This window comes from Mobula birostris, chromosome 23 (assembly GCF_030028105.1).
Source record: "Mobula birostris isolate sMobBir1 chromosome 23, sMobBir1.hap1, whole genome shotgun sequence".
Classification (NCBI taxonomy): domain Eukaryota; kingdom Metazoa; phylum Chordata; class Chondrichthyes; order Myliobatiformes; family Myliobatidae; genus Mobula; species Mobula birostris.
This window is the reverse complement of record NC_092392.1, coordinates 12,306,932-12,322,626: the sequence shown is the minus strand read 5'-3', so window position 1 is coordinate 12,322,626 and position 15,695 is coordinate 12,306,932. Positions and strand designations below refer to the sequence as shown.

At 42.5% G+C, this 15,695-nt stretch overlaps 1 protein-coding gene across 2 annotated transcripts in view; it reads right to left on the bottom strand.

Annotated features, from left to right (window-relative positions):
• Window positions 1-15,695, bottom strand: part of LOC140186896 (lectin-like) — a 93,532-nt gene that overhangs the window by 10,183 nt on the left and 67,654 nt on the right. Inside the window, exon 1 of one of the 2 annotated variants that reach the window (XM_072241643.1) lies at window positions 8,225-8,292. The exons of the other annotated variant lie outside the window; for it this stretch is intronic. The gene's annotated coding sequence lies outside the window, so the exon portion shown is untranslated. Of the gene's footprint in view, window positions 1-8,224; window positions 8,293-15,695 lie in introns of those variants that run through there. 2 annotated transcript variants of the gene reach the window in all.

Sequence of the window (15,695 nt, the reverse complement as noted above, 5' to 3'; positions counted from 1 at the left end):
TATTGCAAGAGTGAAGAGATAAACAGACACTTGACAGTTGTGGCAGGGTTTGAATATGCTTATCTCCTGCAAGGCAGAAGCAAATAGCATAAACTATTGATGAACTTTATGCCTTTATTCAAACTTTGAGAGAGTGAATAATAAAACACCTGCATGAGTCCCCACAACATCCAATGACTCTGTGATCACAGACTTGGAGCCTGACAACGGAGCTTCATTCAGGAGGTGAACGCTTGCAAGATATCAGGATGGCTTTTTAGAACAGCTTGATGTCGAGCCCACTAGGGGATCGGCTGGGTTGGATTGGGTATTGTGCAATGATCCAAAGGTGATAAGAGAGCTTAACGTTAAGGAACCCTTAGGGATCAGTGATCACAACATGATCAAGTTCCCACTGAAATTTGAGAGGAAAAAATAAAATCCAATATGTCGGTATTTCAGTGGAATAAAGGAAATTACAATGGCATGAGAGGGGAACTGGCTGAAGTTGACTGGAAAGGGACATTTGCAGGAAGGACAGCAGAGCAGCAATGGCTGGAGTTTCTGCAAGAAATGAGAAAAGTGCAAGAGAGATATATTCCAAATAAAAAGAAATTTTCAAAGGGAAGAAGGACACTCCCGTGGCTGACAAGTGAAGTCAGAGCCAAAGTAAAAGCAAAAGAGAGGGCATACAAGGAAGCCAGAGCTAGTGGGAAGATAGAGGATTGGGAAGCTTTTAAAAACTTGCAGAAGGAAACTAAGAAAGTCATTTGGAAGGCGAAGATGAATTATGAGAGGAAGCTGGTGACTAATATCAAAGAAGATACTAAAAGCTTTTTTAAAGTACTTTTTTAAAGAGTAAGAGAGAGTCGAGGGTAGATTTTGGACCAATACAAATTAACACTGGAGATATTGTAATGAGAGATGCAGAGATGGCAGAGGAACTGAATGCATATTTTGCATCAGTCTTCACCGTGGAACATGTCTGCAGTATACCGGACATTCAAGAGTGTCAGGGAAGTGAAGTTTGTGGAGTGAAAATTACGACTGAGAAGGTGATCGGGAAGCTTAATAGTCTGAGGGTGGATAAATCTCCTGGACCTGATGGAATGCACCCTCGGGTTCTGAAGGAAGTAGCTGGAGAGATTCTGGAGGCATTAATGATGATCTTTCAAGAATCGATAGATTCTGACATTGTACTGGGTGTCTGGAAAATTGCAAATGCTACTCCGCTATTTAGGAAAGGAGGGAGGCAGCAAAAAGGAAACTATAGACCTGTTAGCCTGACACCAGTGGTTGGGAAGTTGTTGGAATCAATTGTCAGGGATGAGATTACGGAGTACCTGAAGGCACATAAGATAGGCCGAAGCCAGCATGGTTTCCTGAAAGGAAAATCCTGCCTGACAAATCTACTGCAATTATTGAGAAAATTACAAGCAGGATAGACAAGGAAGATGCAGTAGATGTGATGTACTTGGATTTTCAGAAGGCCTTTGACAAGGTGCTGCACGTGAGACTGCTCAGCAAGATAAGAGCCCATGAAATTACAGGGGAGTAACTAGCCTGGGTGGAGCATTGGCTGGTCGGCAGAAAGCAGAGAATGGGAGTAAAGGGATCCTATTCTGGCTGGCTGCTGGTTACCAGTGGAGTTCCACAGGGGTCGGTGTTGGGACCGCTGCTTTTTATGATATATGTCAATGATTCGGACTACAGCATTAAAGGATTTTTGGCTAAATTTACCGATGATACAAAGATAGGTGGAGGATCGGGTAGCGTTGAGGAAACAGAGTGCCTGCAGAGAGACTTAGATACTTTAGCGGAATGGGCAAGGAAGTGGTAAATGAAATACAATGTTGGATGCACAACATGCTGGAGGAACTCATTAGGTTGGGCAGCATCCGTGGAAATGAACAGTCAACATTTCGGTCTGAGACCCTTCGTCAGGACTGAAGAGGGAGGGGGCAGGGGCTCTCCTGAAACGTTAACTGATCATTTCCATGGATGCTGCCCAACCTGCTGAGTTCCTCCAGCATGTTGTGTGTGTTGCTTTGACTCCAGCATCTGCAGAGTATCTTGTGAAATACAATGTTATAAAGTGTATGGTCATGCACTTTGGTGGAAGAAATAAATGGGCAGATTATTATTTAGATGGGGAGAGAATTCAAAATGCAGAGGTGCAAAGGGACTTGGGAGACCTTGTGCAAGATACACTAAAAGTTAACCTCCAGGTTGAGTCGGTTGTGAAGAAGGCGAATGCAATATTGGTATTCATTTCCAGAAGTATAGAATATAAGAGCAGGGATGTGATGTTGAGGCTCTATAAGGCACTTGTGAGACCACACTTGGAGTATTGTGTGCAGTTTTGGGCTCCTTATTTTAGAAAGGATATACTGATATTGGAGAGGGTTCAGAGAACATTCACGAGAATGATTCCAGGAATGAAAAGATTACTGTATGAGGGACGTCTGGCAGCTCTTGGGCTGTATTCCCTGGAGTGCAGGAGAATAAGGGGGGATCTCGTAGAAACATTCTAAATGTTAAAAGGCCTGAACATATTAGATATGGCAAAGTTATTTCCCATGATAAGGGATTCCAGGACAAGAGGGCACGACTTCAGGATTGAAGGACGCCCTTTTAGAACTGAGATGTGAAGAAATTACTTTAGACAGAGGGTGGTAATTCTGTGGAATTCGCTGCCATGAGGCCAAGTCATTGGGTGTATTTAAGGCAGAGATACATATGTTCTTGATTAGCCAGGTCATCACAGGGTATGGGGTGAAAGCAGGGGAGTGGGGAAGACTGGAAGAATTGGATCAGCCCATAATTTAATGGCGGAGTAGGCTCAATAGGCTGAATGGCCTACTTTTGCTCCTATATCTATGGTCTTATAGGCCTTGGCAATGCACCTGGGCAAATGCTAAAAATTGTGCTGGTGTGTTCAGGGACATCTTCAACCTGTTTCCTCTGCAGACTGAGGTTCCAGCTTTCCTAAAGTGTCATGAAGTGCCCAGGAAGAACCAGGTGACCTGCCTCATCATTTACCTTCCAGTAGCACTTGCATCCATTGTAATAAAGTCCTTCAAGAGGTGGGTTATGGCTCAAATCAACTCCTGCCTCAGTAAGTATCTGGACCAGCTTCAGTTCTCCTGAAGGGGTCTATAGCAGGACCCAGCACATAGACGCAACGTGAAGACAATGTGTGAAGATGAAGATGTGTCAAATTATCTCTACTTTTTAAGGATTTTAAGGAGATTTGGCATGTCATAAAAGATTCTGAAAAGCATCTACAGATGTATAATGGAAAGCATTCTGACTGATTGTATTTGAGCCTGCAGATGGAGACTGCAATGTACAGACATGCAAGAGGTTACAGAGAGTGGTGGACTCAGGCATTTCCATCATGGTTGCCACTTTCCCCACCACCGAGGGCATCCTCAAGAGGAAATATCGCACGAAGGCGACATCCATCATGAAGCAACACCCCCCCCCCACCAACCGTAGCGTAATCGTGACCATACCCTCTTCTTGATGCTGTTCTCAGGCAGGAGGTACTGGAGTCTGAAGATCCACAATCCAAGGTTCAACAACAGCTTCTTTCCCACTGCCATCAGAGTCTTGAACACACCCGAAAAAAACCCTTTGCCTCAAGTTGTACGATTGTTGTTATGTTCACTTCTGTCTTGTAAGTTATTTATAACTTATGTTAATTTAAGTTAATGTAATTATGTTTATCATATTTGTAGTCTACTGTTTGTTCATTTGCTATGTGCGATGTCGTGTGATGTGTGCGATCATGGTCTTTTAATGACCATGAATGTTCTTGGCAAATTACAGAAGTGGTTTGCCATTGCCTTCATCTGGGCAGCGCCTTTACAAGACGGGTGACCCCAGCCATTATCAATACTCTTTAGAGATTGTTTGCCTGGTGTCAGTGGTTGCATAACCAGGACTTATGATATGCACCAGCTGCTCCTATGACCGTCCTCCACCTGCTCCCATAGCCTCATGTGACCCTGATTGGGAAGCTAAGCTGGTACTACTCTGATCCAACAGCGATCTGCAGACTAGCAGAGGGAAGGAGCGCCTCACCTCCTTTGGTAGAGATGTATCTCCACCCCACCACTGTATCCACCACCATACTGCACCACTGCTGTAAGAGCTAATTTTCATGACATTAGTATCCCAGGTATGTATCCCCGTGGTAATAAACTCAAACTTGAATTTGAGTGGATATCCTGGTGGGAGCACCCAATAATCTCATATCAATGATCTCAACAGGGCTTTCCTGAGTGAGATAGTGAGAGCTCAACATCGACATGTTCCTCTTAAAGAGAAGGACAAAGCTGTCAAGAGGAAGAAACCTGGGATGACAGGGAATATTGAAGCTAGGCACTAGCAGCTAGAATCAATTGAATTAGTTGGAGGAGAAAAGGTGATGCAGGAGTGTCCTCAAGAAGGAAATCAGGAGACCATGGGTAGATTTGGCAGAAAAGGTTAAGGAGAATCCAAAGAGATATTAGAAATATACTAAGGGAAAAGGAGTAATTAAGGAGAGAATAGGGTCCCTCAGAGCCCAAAGTGGCCATCTTTGTGTGGAGCCACTAGAAAGGGAAAGGTCCTCAAGAATATTTTTCCTCACTTTTCCTGTTAAGAAAGACATGGTGACAGACCAACTGGGTAGAATTAATGAAGAGGTCTTTGAGCTAGTCCCTATTGCAGTAGAGGAGGTGCTGGACATGTTAAGACGTACAAAGGTAGACAGATATACAGGTTTTAACTAGGTTTATCCAAGAACATTGTATGAAGCTTGAAAAGAATATTTGGGAGCCCATTAAGATATTTGCATCATGTTAGCCGTGGATGAAGTGCCGACAGACTGGAGGATAGTAAATGGTGAGCTTTTATTTGAGAAGAACTTCAAAGAAAGCACCTGGAATCTATAAAGCAGTGGGCCAAATATCTGTGGTAGGTAAGTGACTGGAGAGGTTTCTGAGGGATAAATGAACAGACATCTGGACTGACAGAGGTTGATTCAGGGTAATCAGCATGACTTTGTGCGTAAGAGATTACATTCAGTGACCAATTTATCAGGTACCTTCTGTAGCTAATAAAGTAGCCACTGAGTGTATGCTTATGGTTTTCTGCTGCTGTTGTTCATCCATTTCAAAGTTCACTGTCTTATGCATTCAGAGATGCTCTTTTGCACACCACTGTTGTAATAGTGGCTATATGAGTTATTGTCAACTTCCTGTCAGCTTGAACCTGTCTGGCCATTCTCCTCTGACTTCTCTCATCAACAAGCTGTTTTTACCCATAGAACTGACGTTCATCTGATATTTTGGTTTTTCACACCGTTCTCTGTAAATGGTAGAGACTGCTGTGCGTGAAAATCACAGGATATCTGCATTTTCTGAGATACTCAAACCAACAATCATTCCATGGTCAAAATCACTTGGATCACATTTTTTCCCCATTCTAATGCTTAGTCTGACCAACAAATTGTCTATGTCTGCATGCTTTTATGAATTGAGTTGCTCCACATGAATAGCAGGTCAGATATTTGCATTAATGTGCAACTGTGCCTCATAATTATCCCAGGGTAGGATGTACAGAGCAAATAGCCAGGCCCTGGGTGTGTTGTCAGTGAGGATAAGAGTTGGGACATTATCTTGCACAAATAGTTAGGATGGTGTTGGAGACTTCTCTGTGCAGTTTTGGTTACTCACTATGGGAACACTAACACTAAAACAGAAAGCGTGCAGGATGGAGTCACCTGGACTGAGTGGCTGGAGTTATGAGATAGATTTATTTTATTATTTATTTATTTAGAGAGACAGCTCAGTAACGGACCCTTCTGGCCTAAAGAGCCCAAGCTGCCTAATTACACCCATCTGACCGATTAACCCACTAACCCATGTGTCTTTGAGTTTGTGTGAGGAAACTGGAGCACCCGGAGGAAACCCATGGATTATGCAGAAAACATACAAACTCCTTACAGAGAATAGAGGTATGAATCTGAATCACTGGATCTGTCGTAGCATTATGCTAATCACTACACTACTGTGTCATCCATTTTCCCTGGAGCAAAGGAAGCTGACAAGCTTACATGATGGAAATAGGTTGTTAAGAGAGACAGAGAGGAGTTGGCTAGCCAGTGTGTCCTTCCCTTGACTGAATTGTGTTAATCTAAAGGTTTAGGATGACAGAGAGGATGTTTGAAGGGAATCTGAGTGACTGGTATCTGTGAGGAGCTGCCAGAGGAGGTTGTGGAAACAAGAACAGGAACAACACCGAAGAACAATTTGGTCCAATGCTTAAATGAGCAAGGCACAGAGACGTGCAAATTAATGCGGACAAGTGGATTTGTATGGATAGGCAGGATGGCCAGCAGAGGTGCAATGGGCTAAGGGGCTCATTTCTATCCCGTACAATACTTTGACTCTATTACTCTAATTCCACAATGCTCCTGATCTCCAAATGCTTTGACATATCCAAGGTGGACCACTCACTGAGATATACCCAGCTTGTGAATGGCCCTTGCTGCCACAGTCTTGTGAGTGTTGCATTTGATTTTCAGGTCAATAGTCAGCCCCAAGCTGTAAATTGTGGGGGAACAAATAGCATCAATGTCATTGGCTGTTTTTGCAGAATGGACTGCTTCATTTTCTGAGGAGTTGTGAATGGAACTGAACAATGTGCAGTCACCAGGGAATGTCTCCACTTACAGGCATCTGATGGAAGCAGTTGATGATGGTTGGGTGTGGGACACTGACCTAAAGAACTCCTGCAGTGATGTCCTGGGTTGGGATGTTGGACCCACAGACAGCTGACTTTGAGGAATGAATTCAACCATTGAAGATGATCCTTGCTGACCTTGTCTCAGAATCACCAGGTCTACTTGACACTCTATTCTGTCAAATGCTGCCTTCTTTTTCAAGCTCCATTATGGTGATCTCACCTCTGGATTCCAGCTCTTCATTTTCTGTTTGGACAAAGGTTGTGATGTGGCTTGAAGTGGAGTGATCTTGTGGAAACTGACTGACATTGTGTAGGTGAGAAATTAGTGGAAGGGAAGAGACACGACTACACTATGGACCACTCCCTTCATGTTGCTGATGGCTGAGAACAGACTGATAGGAGAGTAATTAGCTGGACTGGATGTCTCTTGCTTTTTCGTGGATCCAGTTTATGAACCAATACCTCATTATGACTTTAGAGAGGAAGGGAAGCTTGGAGGCAAGTTGATTGGGAGAAAGGGTTAAGGATAGGTTCTTGATTGGAGAGTTGTGTTCCAGTTTTGAAGGAGAAGTAAACTATTCTCCTTGTCTTAAGTACATCACCTATCAGCTTAAAGACTGTAGCATTTATCATGGGGTCAAGAGGAAAACATTGGCATAGAAAATCAGCATATGCTGGAAAACCAAGCAACACAGACAAAATGCTGGAGGAACCAGCAGGCCAGGCAGCATCTGTGGAAAAGGGTGCAGTCAATGTTACGGGCTGAGACCCTTCATCAGGAGGAAGACATTGGCAATGTCTTGCAGAGTTTGTTACATTAAACAAAACTGGTCTTTATTTAGAAAGAAATTTCTACAGATGTTTGAAATCTGAAATTGAAGTGGAGCCTCTGCAGAGAGAGGCACTGAAATATTTACAGGTGAATCTACAGTGCATTGGAACTGGGTCAAGATGGAGAAGGAACTCATTTTACATTGGAGAGAAATTGGGTGGAGGCCAGGGTGAGTGAGTGAAGCAGGAGATGATGGAGAGGTTTGAAAGAGGATGATCAAGTTTGGTAAATTGACCAAAGCTACACACTGAGCAGGAGGGTAAAGGAAAACAGAATCATTTTTCCCAGTGTCAAGGCACATCCCACTGAAATCACCAAATTTTATCAAAACCAAGATGAAAATGGTTTAGAGTAGGAGCATGTGAAAAGGTTCAAAGAAAAGTGTCAGATGGTTAATTGGACAGTAGCTAAACAGATTTAATAAAACTGAGGCAGAACTTAGATTACTGAGGCATGGAGTTTTGTTGGTCATGTTATCGTGTAATGCATTTCCTTCTGTGGCTAGTCTGTTGTTATTTCTCTTAAACACTTGAAATGAGATAAAATTTCACATCCTAATGTGTGATTGTTGATTAGGCTAGAAGTTATGACCCAAAATGTGTCCTAATAACAACATTATATACATTCTGAATATCCACAATCCCCTGAAGTAGAATATTCAAAAAGATTACCAACCAACTTCACAAGGACTGTTGATTTCTTCCAATTCTAAAATGATAACATCATCCAAGTCCTAGTCTCTCCAGACTGAAGAATCAGCTTCTCGTTGTCCATCCCTCAGTCCCTCACAGGTTCCTGAAACTCCCAATGAGATCACCTGCAGTGTTTTTTGAAATTCCATTGAGTTCAGTCCAATTTTCTCCAATCTCCCATCTCCATAGTACCAGGCTGTTCTGAGCTTCATTTTATGGGAGGAGGTTGTGTCATTGGAAGGGGTATATGTGAAGCATTAAGGGGAAACCAAGATGTGAGGACAACATGTGGAGTCAGTGAAGGATGGGCTCTTGTTAAACAATAACGTGGGAAATGGCATGTTATTATCCAAAGACTGAACTTGATATGAAAGGGCGTGTAACTAGGTATTTAAAGTATCAAGGCTATAGTTAAACTGGTTAATTTAATATTAAGTTGAATTGAAGGAGGAGTTTCACATTCAGATTCTCATACAGGTAGATCAATAATAATTTACCCTGATGAGCATGTTTTTGTAATGAAACAGGAGACACCAGCTGATCAGTTGCTGCCACCTCCCATACTGTAGATTTTCGTTGATCAGGTAGCCAAAGGGCAGGGGCGATATTAAAGTCATCAATAGTATGAGTACATTTGGTGGCCAAATACCAATGGATATTCTTTTCAAGTAATGCAGAGTGGAGCTGCCTTTGTAACAAACCATTGAAGTTGAAGTTGATTTGACAATAACCAACTGACCCCAAAAATGAGCAGAGGAAAGAAACATCAATAGAAAGGGCTAATTTAGTAATAATATCCCCACATTACCGTTCAATTTTGTGATTCTGTTTCATGACATAAATTCCAGATATGAAACCTATGACTTCATAATTTGAGGTTTATTAGAGCTAACCTTTAATCCAAAGGAATAAAGTAATTGAATCAGTTCACTGAGCAAGGTCAAATATTCCTCCGCACTGTTGGCCTGTAATAGTAGATTATCTACATACTGCATTAAGCACTCAGGATGTGAAAGAGATTGCAATGCCTTAACTGGGAAACAAGTCCAGGGAATGTGAAAGAGTGGAGCTGTTCAATGACTTGCGTGCTGAAACCTCTTGCAGTGAAATGGGTTATTCACAGCTGAATGTGGCTGATGAGTCAGGGGAATAAACTAGGCTATCCCTAGAATGATAGAATTTCCTCAGCTAAGCCGTGAACAAATGTTCCTGCTGAGCTGTTTCAGCACAGGAACATTTCCACCCACCTGGTAAATCGGTCTATAGTCACCAAGCTGTACCATTTGCCTCCAGCTTGAGGCAACAGTCCTGTGAAGTCCATGCACGGACTCCTGAATCTTGACTGGTGACCAGCCAAATGTTATGTCTTCTCTTGGTCACATTGAGGACAGGTAACACCTGACAAGGATGGGTAAGGAAGGGCACCTGTGGATCTCAGGCTGCCCCAGGTCAGAGGGCATTGGGATCAGATGTCCATATGAGCAGGAGGCAAGAGGAGGATTGAGGACCAGTCAGTGAGTGAGCGTGGAGTTCGGTGTCCTGTCATCGGCTAGTCCCGTGGTTAATACCAACGATCGAAGCCTGAAGGTCGATTGTAAGTCTGGAATTTGAAGCTCAATGGCTAAAGCCAGGGCACTGTGGGCTGCTGTCTGTCCTGGAGATGGAGGACTGGCTGTGTGTGTGTGGGCTGGTGGAAGGCAGGAAAGGGGCTTGCTTTGCTGTTGTTGTTTTGTTGCTTGTTGTGCTCTGTGTTGTCCTTCTGAGCATTGTGAGCACATTATGCAGGCACTGGACTCTGTGCTGACACTTGTGAGCTGTTCCCAACACTTCCTGTCTAATCTCATGCTATGTGTGCCAAACAGTGATATGTCCTCAACTGGGTATCCCCAACGTATCATCGATACTCCAGCTACTAAAAGCATGTGTTGGTGATAAAGACTGTTTTTTGGTGGGTGCAGTGTTCCCCAAATCCAGACAAGGTGACAACCAGTCTCACACTGTTATGTGTTCAGGAAAGTTTTGTAAATCAATATATAGAGGGACCAACCTGAAGGGATGCAATATTGGATCTCATGTTAGGAAACGAGTTAGGAGAAGTGTCGGAAGTGTGTGTAGGGGAGCACTTTGGTTCCAGTGATCATAACACCATTAGTTTCAACTTGATCATGGGCAAGGATAGATCTGGTCCTAGGGCTGAGGTTCTGAACTGGGAGAAGGCCAAATTTGAAGAAATGAGAAAGGATCTAAAAAGCGTGGATTGGGACAGGTTGTTCTCTGGCAAGGATGTGATCGGTAAGTGGGAAGCCTTCAAAGGAGAAATTTTGAGAATGCAGAGCTTGTATGTTCCTGTCAGGATTAAAGGCAAAGTGAATAAGAATAAGGAACCTTGGTTCTCAAGGGATATTGCAACTCCGATAAAGAAGAAGAGAGAGTTGTATGACATGTATAGGAAACAGGGAGTAAATAAGGTGCTTGAGGAGTATAAAAAGTGCAAGAAAATACTTAAGAAAGAAATCAGGAGGGCTAAAAGAAGACATGAGGTTGCCTTGGCAGTCAAAGTGAAGGATAATCCAAAGAGCTTTTACGGGTATATTAAGAGTAAAAGGATTGTAAGGGATAAAATTGGTCCTCTTAAGGATCAGAGTGGTCGGCTATGTGCGGAACCAAAAGGAATGGGGGAGATCTTAAATAGGTTTTTTTGCATCTGTATTTACTAAGGTAATTGGCATGAAGTCTATGGAATTAAGGGAAACTGTAGTGAGATCATGGAAAATGTACAGATCGAAAAGGAGGAGGTGCTTGCTATCTTGAGGAAAATTAAAGTGGATAAATCCCTGGGACCTGACAGGGTGTTCCCTCGGACCTTGAAGGAGACTAGTGTTGAAATTGCAGGGGACCTGGCAGATATATTTAAAATGTCGGTGTCTACAGGTGAGGTGCCGGAGGATTGGAGAGTGGCTCATGTTGTTCCGTTGTTTAAAAAAGGATCGAAAAGTAATCCGGGAAATTATAGGCCGGTAAGTTTGATCTCTGTAGTGCGTAAGTTATTGGAGGGAGTACTAAGAGACAGAATCTACAAGCATTTGGATAGACAGGGATTTATTAGGGAGAGTCAACATGGCTTTGTGCGTGGTAGGTCATGTTTGACCAATCTGTTGGAGTTTTTCGAGGAGGTTACCAGGAAAGTGATGAAGGGAAGGCAGTGGATGTTGTCTACATGGATTTCAGCAAGGCCTTTGACAAGGTCCCGCATGGGAGGTTAGTTAGGAAAATTCAGTCGCTAGGTGTACATGGGGAGGTGGTAAATTGGATTAGACGTTGGCTCAATGGAAGAAGCCAAAGAGTGGTAGTAGAGAATTGCTTCTCAGACTGGAATTGCTTCTCAGACTGGAGGCCTGTGATCAGTGGTGTGCCACAGGGATCAGTACTGGGTCCATTGTTATTTGTCATCTACATCAATGATCTGGATGATAATGTGGTAAATTGGATCAGCAAATTTGCTGATGATACAAAGACTGGAGGTGTAGTGGACAGTGAGGAAGGTTTTCAGAGCCTGCAGTGGGACTTGGACCAGCTGGAAAAATGGGCTGAGAAATGGCAGATGGAGTTTAATACAGACAAGTGTGAAGTATTGCACTTTGGAAGGACAAACCAAGGTAGAACATACAGGGTAAATGGTAAGGAACTGAGGAGTGCAGTAGAACAGAGGGATCTGGGAATACAGATACAAAATTCCCTAAAAGTGGCATCACAGGTAGCTGGGTTGTAAAGAGAGCTTTTGGTATATTGGCCTTTATTAATCAAAGTATTGAGTATAAGAGCTGGAATGTTGTGATGAGGTTGTATAAGGCATTGGTGAAGCCAAATCTGGAGTATTGTGTTCAGTTTTGGTCACCAAATTACAGGAAGGATACTAATTAGGTTGGATGAGTGCAGAGAAAGTTTACAAGGATGTTGCCGGGACTTGAGAAACTCATTTACAGGGAAAGGTTGAATAGGTTAGGACTTTATTCCCTGGAGCATAGAAGAATGAGGGGACATTTGATAGAGGTATATAAAATTATGATGGGTATAGATAGACTGAATGCAAACAGGCTTTTTCCACTGAGGCAAGGGGAGAAAAAAAACAGAGGACATGGGTTAAGGGTGAGGGGGGCAAGTTTAAAGGGAACATTAGTGGGGGCTTCTTCACACAGAGAGTGGTGGGAGTATGGAATGAGCTGCCAGACGAGGTGGTAAATGCGGGTTATTTTTTAACATTTAAGAATAAATTGGACAGATACATGGATGAGAGGTGTATGGAGGGATATGGTCAGTGTGCAGGTCCGTGGGACTAGGTAGAAAATAGTTTGGCACAGCCAAGAAGGGCCAAAAGGCCTGTTTCTGTGCTGTAGTTTTTCTATGGTTTCTATGGTTTCTAAGCTGCAGGAGGTTGTAAACTTAGTCAGCTCCATCTTGGGCACTAACCTACAAAGTACCCAGGATATCTTTAGGAAGCAGTGTCTGAGAAAGGCTGTGTCCATTATGAAGGACCTCCAGCACCCAGGGCATGCCCTTTTCTCACTGTTACCATCAGGTAGGAGATACAGAAGCCTGAAGGCACACACTCAGCGATTCAGCAACAGCTTCTTCCCCTCTGCCATCCGATTCCTGAATGGACCTGTAAGATTTGGACACTACCCCACTTTTTAAATATACAGTATTTCTGTTCTTGCACATTTTTAAATAATCTATTCAATATACATAATTGTTTTACTTGTTTATTTATTATTATGATTTATTTTATTTTTTTTTCTCTCTCTGCTAGATTATGTATTGCATTGAACTGCTGCTGTTAAGTTAACAAATTTCACGTCACGTGCCGGTGATAATAAACCTGATTCCGATTCTGTTTGTTGCCAGATTGTGCCAATGAATTTTCCTGAGCCTTTCCAGCCTCCATGTCTGTACTCTGTCTGTCTGAATATCGACTCTGCCTGTTTCCCGATTCTGGTGTTTGGATTTCTCTGGATGTTTTGAACTTTGACAGTGACTTTGTTCACACCTCGGGATTTGTTACTGAGTTCATATCACTGTGTGCACAGTACTGGGTCTGCGATTGGACCCCTGCTCCAGCAACCTGACAATAGGTTAAAGAAAAATGCTGGTTGACAGTTTGTCTTCAGAGACAGAGGCAGAGAAATTGAGAAAGGGTAGGTATGACCATCTAGACCAGATGGACTACATACCAGGGTTCTGAAAGAGGCAGATGAAGAAATTGTGGAGGCATTAGTAATGATATCTCAAGAATCTCTGAATACTGGAATGGTTCTGGAGGACTGGAAAATTGTAAAAGTCACTCCTCTCTTTAAGAATGGAGGGAGGCAGAGGAGAGGAAGTTAACGGCCAGTTAGCCTGAGTGCAGGGTTTGGGAAGATGCCGGAGTCCATTATTTAGCATTAGGTTTTGAGGTACTTAGAGGCACTTGATAAAATACGCCAAAGTCAGCATGGTTTCCTTCAGGGGAAATCTTGCTTGGTAAATCGTTTGGAATTCTCATGTGGAGGAAATTCAAAAATCAGAGGTGCAGAGGGTTTTTGGAGTCCTAGTGCAGGATTCCCTAAAGGTTGTCTTACAGGTTGAATTGGTGACCAGGAGGACAGCACCTATCATCTTAAAGACTGTAGCATTTATCATGGGGTCAAGAGTAAGATATTGGCAAGAGAAAATCTGCAGATGCTAGAAAACCAAGCAACACAGACAAAATGCTGGAGGAACCAGCAGGCCAGGCAGCATCTGTGGAAAAGGGTGCAGTCGATGTTACGGGCTGAGACCCTTCATCAGGAGGAAGATATTGGCAATGTCTTGCAGAGTTTGTTAAATTAAAACAAAACTGGTCTTTATTTAGAAAGAAAATTACACAGATGTTTGAAATCTGAAACTAAAGTGGAGCCTCTGCAAAGGGAGGCACTGAAATATTTACAGGTGAATCTACAGTGCATTGGAACTGGGTCAAGATGGAGAAGGAACTCATTTTACATTGGAGAGAAATTGGGTGGAGGACAGGGTGAGTGAGTGAAGCAGGAGATGATGGAGAGGTTTGAAAAAGGGTGATCAAGTTTGGTGAATTGACCAAAGCTACACACTGAGCAAGAGGGAAAAGGAAAACAGAATCATTTTTCCCAGTGTCAAGGCACATCCCACTGAAATCACCAAATTTTATCAAAACCAAGGTGAAAATGGTTTAGAGTAGGAGCATGTGAAAAGGTTCAAAGAAAAGTTGTCAGATGGGTAATTGGACAGCAGCTAAGCAGATTTAATAAAACTCAGGCAGAACTCAGATTACTGAGGCATGGAGTTTTGTTGATCATGTTATCGTGTAATGCATTTCCTTCTGTGGCTAGTCTGTTGTTATTTCTCTTAAACACTTGAAATGAGATAAAATTTCACATCCTAATGTGTGATTGTTGATTAGGCTAGAAGTTATGACCCAAAATGTGTCCTAATAACAACATTATATACATTCTGAATATCCACAATCCCCTGAAGTAGAATATTCAAAAAGATTACCAACCAACTTCACAAGGACTGTTGATTTCTTCCAATTCTAAAATGATGACATCACCCAAGTTCTAGTCTCTCCAGACTGAAGAATCAGCTTCTCATTATCCATCCCTCAGTCCCTCACAGGTTCCTGAAACTCCCAATGAGATCACCTGCAGTGTTTTTTGAAATTCCATTGAGTTCAGTCCAATTTTCTCCAATCTCCCATCTCCATAGTACCAGGCTGTTCTGAGCTTCATTTTATGGGAGGAGGTTGTGTCATTGGAAGGGGTATATGTGACACATTAATGGGAAACCAAGATGTGAGGACAACATGTGGAGTCAGTGAAAGATGGAGCCTTGTTAAACAATAATGTGGGAAATGGCATGTTATTATCTAAAGACTGAACTTGATATGAAAGGGTGTGTAACTTGGTATTTAATATTAAGTTGAATTGAAGGAGGAGTTTCACATTCAGATTCTCATACAGGTAGATCAATAATAATTTACCCTGATGAGCATGTTTTTGTAATGAAACAGGAGACACCAGCTGATCAGTTGCTGCCACCTCCCATACTGTAGCTTTTCGTTGATCAGGTAGCCAAAGGGCAGGGGCGATATTAAAGTCATCAATAGTATGAGTACATTTGGTGGCCAAATACCAATGGATATTCTTTTCAAGTAATGCAGAGTGGTACTGCCTTTGTAACAAACCATTGAAGTTGAAGTTGATTTGACAATAACCAACTGACCCCAAAAATGAGCAGAGGAAAGAAACATCAATAGAAAGGGCTAATTTAGTAATAATATCCCCACATTACCGTTCAATTTTGTGATTCTGTTTCATGACACTAATCCCCAGGTGTGAAACTTGTGACTTCATAATTTGAGCCTTATTAGAGCTAACCTTTAATCCAAAGGAATAAAGTAA